This window comes from Alligator sinensis, unplaced genomic scaffold, assembly GCF_000455745.1.
Source record: "Alligator sinensis unplaced genomic scaffold, ASM45574v1 scaffold218_1, whole genome shotgun sequence".
Classification (NCBI taxonomy): Eukaryota; Metazoa; Chordata; order Crocodylia; family Alligatoridae; genus Alligator; species Alligator sinensis.
In genome coordinates, this window is record NW_005842083.1 from 2,201,390 (window position 1) to 2,211,149 (window position 9,760).

Sequence of the window (9,760 nt, forward strand, 5' to 3'; positions counted from 1 at the left end):
GGTTTGCTATGGATCTGCAGCTATATGGGGTTGTGAGCTTCCACATAGTGATAGCAATGCACTCCTTCATGGATAAGGGCATGCTCATGACAGTTGTCCATGATGATCTGGAGGTGAACATGATGATCTGCTTCCTCCAGTTGCTGCTTGTCTCCCTGACCCAGAAATGGTGCTTCATGGTTTGGTGCCACTCCCACATCTGCCCAGTCACAACGTGATGACCTAAAGTCAAAAGTTTTTCAGGAAGGCAGCTGCTGTTGCAGACTAGGGTCCATAGACTCTCCATTCTTTGCCAGGGAGCATGCACACAAGGCTCTCCCCTGCAAATACTGTCCCATTGTTCTTGGCACTAGTAAAAGTAGTCATGGAATCCAGAATAGTCAGCCAAAGTTGCCTTCTCCACTCAATCTTGCTCACAAGTACTGGGCCAGTGAGGTCTTCACATCAGCAACCGTGTTATTTCCCCCCACCTCCCAAAAGCTCCACGTCATGGTCAGTGTTGGCAGGAAGCACAAATGTTGTAGAAATGCAAGCAGGTGATGAGGAGCCCACACCGCCTAGCTGAATCACATCCAAATCCCTACCACACATTTTGCCACCCACCCATGATTTAACAACCAATAGGCACCAGTCATGCTGGCAGGTATGCTCACTCAGGCCACCTGCTGGTGGAATACTGGTGTTGCATGCAGACATTAAATTTATTTCAATGGGAAATGTGTGGACATTCCAATCCCATGATTTCTCAAGTGTGAGATAAATTGTACAAAAACCAGTCCCATGGCAAATTCAACAGCAGTTTATAGCTTTTGTTGCCTAAAAAAAACTTAACACAAAATATTCATCACAGCACAACTACATTCAATCATTTGGTTACATTCAGGGGCAGATCCAGGATGCAAGCAGGGGGAGGGAGTTGCCCCACTTTGGCTCATGTGCTGTGAGCTTTCTGAGCTCACTGACTTATCAGAACAGCTTCTGCCAGAGCCACTGCTTTGGTGCAGTTCTGAGATCCTTGCAGGTGAACACAGTGATCCTTGCAGGTGAACACCCCTTTCCCCGTGTCACCAAATCTGGCAGCAGGCAAAGGGGTAGGGAGCAAGTAGATGCGCCGCTGACAAGATGGTGGACTCACTGAGCATACACAGCATAGCTGAAGGAGGGTGTGACTGAATTCTTCGCCCTTCCCTCCCTCTACTCCCCTTTCCTGGATTTGTCCATAGTTACACATCAATCACTATTATTAGCGAAAACTATAAAATATATTGTTTGTATTATTGAACTGAAGGCGTTATTGTATGATGTTTCTTGTCAGGCCTTTTGCACTATTTAATTTGTTTTTATGGGTTGAGCTGGACATGGTAACCACTTACTTTATAACTAGCACAATCAGCAAAGTCAAGTCTTCAAAGGCTCACTTTTCACTCACTCAAAAACACTCGTCTTCTTCAGCTTGCTCTAGGCCATCTGGAAATGGCAAAAGCTGGCTAGTGCTAACTCTCCTTTGGCAACATCCTTGTTCTTCTCACCTCCATCCAGCCTACGGCCAGACCGGGCTGATCGCACCCGATCCTGTCCGATCTTGGAAACTAAGCAGTCCCGGGCCCGGCTAGTACCTGGATGGGAGACTGCCTGGGAATCCCGGGTGCTGTAGGCAGTAGTTGATCCTATGACCCCAGCTGACTTCCTGCCCTTTGGGCGGGGGGCTGGACTCGATGATCTTCTGAGGTCCCTTCCAGCCCTGATGTCTATGAAATCTATGAAGTCTTCTCAAAAACCCCCTCTCACCTTGGGCCAACATCCCAGCTCTAATCTTCAAGTCCTGTGAGAAGCCAGATGTGTAATGACAGCATAGTACAGAATCAATTATCCTAACAATTTGGACCAACCCCTATTCATAAAAATCAAATGTTTGGTTAATGAAACTCTTATTCATTGAACATTTATATGCAGCATGACATATAAAACATTTATACTGACATTATCAGTTTGTTGATTATTTCAGTTTTTTCAAAATTGTTAAAACAGCTCTCTTTACCATTGCCTTCACTTTTATCATACATTGCGCATGTTGTTGGCATGCCCTGAATTTGGATAACTAAGAAGTTAAGGTAACTGTGTCATATTGAATGAAATAGTTTGAATGTTTGTAAAGATTGCCCATTAGCCAGTTTCAGGAAGAAGATAGGATCTATCTCCTTATCTAGCTCATTGTTTTGGAGCTACGTGCGAAATGTCCTGACTTCGCCTAAAACCTTAATCTAAATTGTACCTTTAGAAGTTTTTTACAAAGAAAGTAAATGTCCTAAATTCCGAGAAATCAAAGCCTGGGGCCTTTTAACCAGACTGGTAAAAAGAAAAGAGTATTTACAGTGATATGGAAGTCTCCCCAAGAATAATTTAAAAATGCTCAACAAAGGTAATTTCTGTTGAGTAAGATCTGAGCCCAAATTTGGGAGTTATGATGAATTGAGTAGGAGGAGCCCGATGACGGCAGCTCACTCAATAAAAACCTGTAACTTACTGTCCCAATTTGGAGGTGACTTCACTTGCAGAACAACGAAGGAAGAATCGCAAGTATAAGTTCAGATTAGATTGATCGCCTAATCAAGCCTCTCCGTGAACACGAATCTCTTAGTTCACGCTGAAGCCGCGGAGCGCCCGAAAGGGACTGAAGGAAGGGGACGTAGTCCTATCACTGGTGAGCCCAGCTCATTGAATCGTATTGCTGAGGCCAGCCTATTGAACCGTACTACTGAGGCCAACCCATTAAATCGTACTACTGAGGAATGAAACCATATTTTGGTATTTGGCTTCTCGGAATTCTAGGATTGTAAGTATATTATGAAAAATAACAGTATTGATTCAAATTTAACTTTTAGTTGTAATTGTAGTTGTTTTTGTAACACTAATTCTTATAGCATTGTTTGGGAAGGAAGTGCATTCGGAGCATTGTTTCTGATATATGTAATTATTGTGTTTTTAATGTTTGTGGTGTTTCTTAAAGCTAAGCAGTGTTATATACGTAGCAAAGAGTTTTAAAATAAAATTGTGTTGTATAAATTAAGTGTGTAATCATTGTGAAATCGTGCAATCAGCTAACTACTCCCCCAGCCAGTGCATCAAAATGAATCAGTAAATTGTGTGGGATTTTCTCTATTCCATAACCAACTAGAGACAAACTGGTATATAATTGACTCTCTAGTGTAATGAAACTGTCCAGACAGACAACACCGGAATACTCTGCTCCATTTGTGATCAGCAAGAAATGCTATCTCATTTCATAGTTTCATAGTAATTAGGGGCTAGAAGGGACCTTACAGATCATTGGGTCCAGCCCTCCTGCACTTGGGCAGGAAAGACTGCTGGAATCAGATGACCCCAGCAAGATGGGCATCAAGACACTTTTTGAAGATTGCCAGGGTGGATGACTGTACCACCTATGGGGGAAGCCTGTTCCAAACCCTCAGCACTCAACTTGTAAAGAAGTTTTTCCTTGTGTCTAGCCTGAAGCGATCCTCAATCAGCTTGTGCCAATTATTTCTTGTCCTCCCCTGGGGGGCATTGGTGAACAAATGCTCCCCCAGGCCCTGATATACACCCTTGATATATAAATAGGCTTCCACCAAGTCACCTCTGAGTCTTCTCTTCTCCAGGCTGAACAATCCCAAGTCTTTCAGCCTTTCCTCATATGACCTGGCCTCTAGGCCTCTAATCATGCATGTGGCCCTCCTTCTGATTCTCTCAAGCTTCTCCACATCCTTCTTGAAGTGTGGCACCTAGAACTGGATACAGAACTCCCGCTGCAGTCTCACCAAGGCCGAATAGAGAGGGAGGACGATATACTTAGCCTTGCTCGAGATGCCTCAGTAGATGCATGCCAGTGTCTGATTAGCATTGCCGGCTATGGCATCGCATTAGTGGCTCATGTTCATTTTGTTGTCTATCATGATACCCAGGTCTCATTCAGTTGTGGTTTCATAGATTTCATAGATTTCACAGACATTAGGGCTGGAAGGAACCTCGTAAGATCATCAGGTCCAGGCCCCTGCCCATGGGGCAGAAAGTCAGCTAGGGTCAAAGAATCCCACCTTGCATTTCTCCATATTGAATGCCATCAGGTTTTCATCCGCCCACCTTGCAAGCCTATCGAATTTGGCCCAGATCACCAGCCTATCCTCGAGTGTGGAACCTTCTCCAAAGTTTGGTGTCATCAATGAATTTAGCCAGTCTGCTTCTGATGCCAGAGTCCAGATCATTTATAAAGTCATTAAAGAGTATACAAGTCCAAGAATGGAGCCTTGGGGGACACCACTGGTCACTGAGCGCCATGTTGATTCAGTTTCATCAACTACCACTCTCTACGTATGACCTTGGAGCCAGTTTCCCAGCCGCCAGACTGCGGTGTAGTCGAGGCCACAGTTGTCCAATTTTTCCATGAGGACATCATGGGACACCATGTCAAAGGCTTTTTTAAAGTCCAAATATATGATGTCAACCTCTCACCTTTTGCCCAGGTGATACGTCACCTGGTCATAGAAGGAAATGCGATGATTCAGGCAAGACCTACCTGCAACAAACCCGTGCTGGCTATCCCTCAGAATGTTGCCTTCTGCTAGCCTGTCAAGAATAGTTTCTTTGATATTTTTTTCCAAGATCTTCCCAGGGATTGAGGTCGAACTGATTGGCCTGTAGTTTCTCGGGTCTTCTTTCCTCCCTTTCTGAAAGATAGACAACACATTGGCCCTCTTCCAATCTTCAAGTACTTTGCCCAAGTGCCACGAATTCTCAAATATCCTTGCCAGTGGCTGTGCTATGATGTCTGCCAGTTCCTTTAGCACTCTTGGGTGCAATTAATCCAGACCAACTGATTTGTGGCGGTCCAGCCTCTCAAGATGCTCCCTCACAAGATCTATGCCAGTGATAGGCATATATGCACCCTCACCCTGGTCATCCCACATCAGCGAGCTTAGCGGGATGGGCGGACAACCACCAGAGCAAGCTTACCAAGCATCAACTGCAAAATCAGCAGGTTAGGATGCTCAAGGGAATCCACTCCTACCCCAGCCCAGGAACAGAGGTTTTCCATAACTGCCAGGAAGCCTAGGGCCTCCAAGACCATACTTACTTCCCTGTACACTAATGCTAGGCATTTGGGAAATAAACAGGAGGAACTGGTCCTTCTGCTAAACAAAATCTAGCAAACTAAAAAAAATGATGCTAGCAAGCATAGCACTGCCAAACTTGTGTGTTGTGGATTATTTCTCCCCAGATGGAGCACTTTACTTTTCTCCATATTAAACAACATCTGGTTTAGATCTGCCCACCTCATGAGCCTGTCCAGGTCAGCCTGTATTGCCAGCCTGTCTTCAAGTTTGACCAAACTCCTCCATAGTTTGGTGTTGTCAGCGAACTTTGCTTGGTTGCTTTTAATACTCAAATCCAAATGGTTAATGAACATGTTTAAAAGCACTGGTCCAAGTACTGAACCCTGAGGGATGATTCTGGTCACCCTCCACCATGATTACCCAGTTATATCAATCAATATTCTCTGGGTCCTACCAGTTACCTAGCCACTGGACCATAAAGGAGTCGAGGCTGCATTTGCCCAATTTTTTCATGAGGACTTCATGAGAGACCAGGTCAAAAGCTTTTTTGAAGTCCAGGTATATAACATCAACCTCATTTCCCCATCTAGCTGGCAAATAACCTGATCATAGAAGGAGATGAGGTTGGGCTGGCATGACCTGCCCATAACAAAGCCATGTTGGCTATTCTTCAGAATACTGCCTTCTGCTAGCCTGTCTGTAATGGATTATTTGATATTTTTCTTCATGATTTTACCAGGGGTCGAGGATAAACTGATTGGCCTGCAATTTCCCAGGTACTCCTTTCTCCCTTTCTTAAAGATAGGCACAATGTTGGCCTTTTACCAATCTTCTGGGATCTGTCCTGAGTGCCACGAGTCTTCAAATAACTGCCAATGATTGCACAATGACAGGGGCCAGTATTTTAGCACCCTTGGGTGTAGTTCATCTGGTCCTGCTGACTTGTAGATATTTAGCCTTTGTAGGTGTTCTCCCACAAGATCTATGCCAACTATGGGGGAGTGGTTATCCCCACCATTTCATGCGGTTTTCAAAATGTTTTGTATGACTGAATGTAACAGGAAGCTAAAGGCTCCTCTTACTAAAGAGAAGACCCTACAGGAGGCAAAGCCCAGCTGCAGCATGGAAGCTGCCTAATTAGGAGGGGCCATGCTCTGAGGCACTTAAAAACCCCATTTTCCAAGCAGGGAAGGAGGGATTGGAGGCCGGGCTGAAGCTTCAGAGGGAAACAAGCTCCCAGGAGGAAATGGAGTGATCTGAGAGACCCAAACCAGCAAGGGATGCTTGAGACAGAGAGTGGTGAAAGCCCAGAGGACAAGGGATGCATTGATGTGTATTTGTATACCCCAAGGAAGGGAGGCTTTTGTTTAAAGTGGCAGCATATCCTTTTTGTACCTAATGTGCATTTACCCCAAGCAGGGTGGGTTTTGTTTAAAGGGATAGCTTGCTTTTATATTATAGTTAAACCAGTGGACTGGATGTAGCTATATGAGGTGATGAGGAAAACATGGAGTGCCAGAGAGGCATGTTATTGAGTCCTGCCAGGGGCAGAGGCACAGGACACAGAGAGCCAGTAGCCCAAACCAGAGAGAGGTCATAGCGGGGGGCTGAGGACAGGAGGGCCAGAGCCCACAGCCGGGGAAGGGCAAACCTAGGCAGGTTGCAGTCAGGAGGGCCAAAGCCTAGACCGGGAAGAGGAATAGGGGCAGCTTGAAGCTGAGAAGGCCAGCCAGAGCCTGGGAAGGGAGAGATCAGGGCTAGGGCCCACAGGCTGGGGTCCAGAGTAGTGGACCTTGGGCTAGAGGACCCAGGCAGAGGAAAGGGGCCAAACTCAGGAAGGTCCAAAGCCACAACAAAGGCTTTGTGACCAGAGGTCGAAGCAGTGCGAAGGGGTGAGAGCCCTACCAGAGTGATAACTTGTACCATCTGTGAGGCATGGGCATGTCTGTAAGGGCAGAAGGTAGTTAAAGTTAAATCATAACTTTAACCCTTAAGACTGGCAGAACACGAGGAAACAGGTGCTGAGGGCAAAAAGAGAAAGAGTACTACAAAAGTCTCACCAACCCCAGGCAGGCTGCCTCTTCTCATTATTTTTCATTACCATCAAGGTATGCTGTTGCGGGGACCAGGTTGCAGCCCTGGGAGACTCAAGTGGAGCTAGAGAGGATAGAGAGGGCCACTAGGGAGCATCACAGCAGCCTTCAGGCACCATCTTGTCATACCAAAGAACACAAATAGCTTTAAGGCTTATCATGTCCACAGCCAATAAAAATTGTTGGGAGATCAGCATTCAAAACTTCAGTGCAAGTACAAGATGCTTTGTAAAGAAAACCTATATCAAAATGAACTTCCATGAAAACACCGTCAGATTCATTCCTGATCAAATGACTTAAGAACTGATTGTAGTGAAAAATATGAGCTTGTAAGAGGGGGAAAAAGAAACAAACCTTTCACATAGAATCTAGGACCATCCTGAAAAAAGTGGAATAAGAACTTTTTAAAACATTTACACCATTACTTTGAATGAGATAAAAGTTATTTTGTAGGGGATAAAGGGGAACTTGCAGCTGGAGTCAAAGATTTTGATTTTTGACAACTGGTGCAAGATTGTATATAAATGAAAAAGCAAACATCTATTTTTATGACTTAACTGGATTTTGAAATTAAGCACAGCAGGTAGAAAGATCCTGCACAGTTTAAAAAAAAACCACATTGCATGTCTGTACCTGAAAGCCTGCCTTAAAAAAATATTCTGCTATTACCTAGGGTATTGGGAAATCAAAGACTGGGATAGCAATGCATATACATCTGTTTCCACAGACCATCTATATAGACTGTTTGGAGCTAAGCCTGGTACCAAAATTCAGACTAGAAAGAGAAAAGACTGAAGCCCCTACTTTAAAAAAAATTACCTCTGGATTCCAATTTCTTCATATGCTAGTTCTCTAGGAGGTCTACTAACAGCGGCTTTGAAAAGTATTTGGTCTTGAGAGGATTTTTTTTTTTCTGATCCAAACAGCTGCAGGTGGCACTCTGAATGGACACACAATCCAATAAGAGAATAAAATTTTCTCTTTCAAGCTACATAAAAGACAAGGTGCCATTGGTAAAAACCGTACAGAAAAAAGAGAAAGAATGGATTATCAGATTCTAGTACTGAGACATAGTTCTGTAACATGAAGGAACAGATTATGTGCTGTGAACAAAGTACTGTAAGGTCTGGAAAGTAGGCAGCTTCCCAGATTGAAACTTAGGTCCCCACTGAAAGACAGTTTTCTTAGGAATCAAAACATAAAAGTAATTACCAGAATTTATCTATGAAAGGTATTAAGGCTAGCAGTATGTGTTAATCTGATAAATGTTTTATGCCACCCCCTTTGATAGTGTGGTATATATGATATGATATATAGTAGCAGGAACATGAAATTAAAGAATTTCAGCATTTGTTCTTTTTTTCTACTAGCAGGCAGTCTTCAGCTCTCTTGCCTAAGGATGAATGACCTCATCAGTCAGGGCCCGGAGGATTGTTAGTTTCCAAGGAACTGCATTGTACCTTCAGATAAGGAGAATTCAGAGCAAAGGATTGCTCCTGTTGGGATGCTCTCTCAGAATGCCTAATAGAATGCCAGACAAGAAAAATAGTCCTTACTTTATAATAGGATTAATAATCTCTGAAGAGTCTTCAAGGTCCTTCATCTGAAGCCATAAAGATGATTTTAAATAGCAGTAGTAAACACCTAGGGTCAAAACACTTGCTGTCCACTGGTCTTCCATTTTTGAAAAGCTAAACTTAGACACTCAAAAACAAACTGGAAGAAACCACTGAGCACTGACAATGTAAAACTGATGGGGTAAGCCAACTTTTATCTCTTCTCAGGGTTGCCAGAAAAGTTTACAAAATAGTTGAAAAGTAGGCAAGGTACACAATAAGAGAAAGTGTCAAATGGAAAGTGTGGGTTATGGTACAGCTGTTCGTACACTCAGTTCTATACACAGCATTACAATATATGCTATTTGCACATAACCTGGAGATAACATACCTTTCCTAACAAGATATAATAAACATATAAAAAGAAAAAAAGTGCTGTATGGTAATCATAAATCATTATTTTCAGGAGAAATAAGAGTGTATGCAAATGCTAAGCTGTATGGCAACAGGATTTTTTGTAAATTGTGTTTTTGTAATGGATGGGGCCATAAATGAAGGATATATAATACTACACATATGCAGAGACTGATAATTACCCATAAGCTTCCACATTTCTCTGTTCTATACTATACTTTAACTAGGTACAGGAAAGATTAGTTGAATGTTTCAGTAGCCCATGGGTAACAAAGACACTTTGAAATGTAGTCTCAATTAATACAATGAAGCAACCCACTGCTGGTGTTTCAAATGTGTTATTTTATGTTTATATTCTCAACAGTGGTACTGGTTGAAAACAATAGTTATTTTATGTAAAACATTTTCAAAAGAACAAAAAATAAATTTATTGTAGAGTTATTTATAATAGTTCAAGGGAACAGACATTTCCTTATTGAATTAGCCATCTAGAATAGCAGATAGACTGTGTTTATTGTTATTTTCAATTAACTGATTGTTTGGGCTAAAGGAAATTGACAAAAGAACACTGTGATGTGCAGGAAAGAGT

General features: G+C 43.0%; 1 pseudogene; it reads left to right on the forward strand.

Annotated features, from left to right (window-relative positions):
• Positions 1-1,538: 1,538 nt before the first annotated feature.
• LOC112550340 lies at positions 1,539-1,657 on the forward strand (annotated as a pseudogene).
• Positions 1,658-9,760: the final 8,103 nt, after the last annotated feature.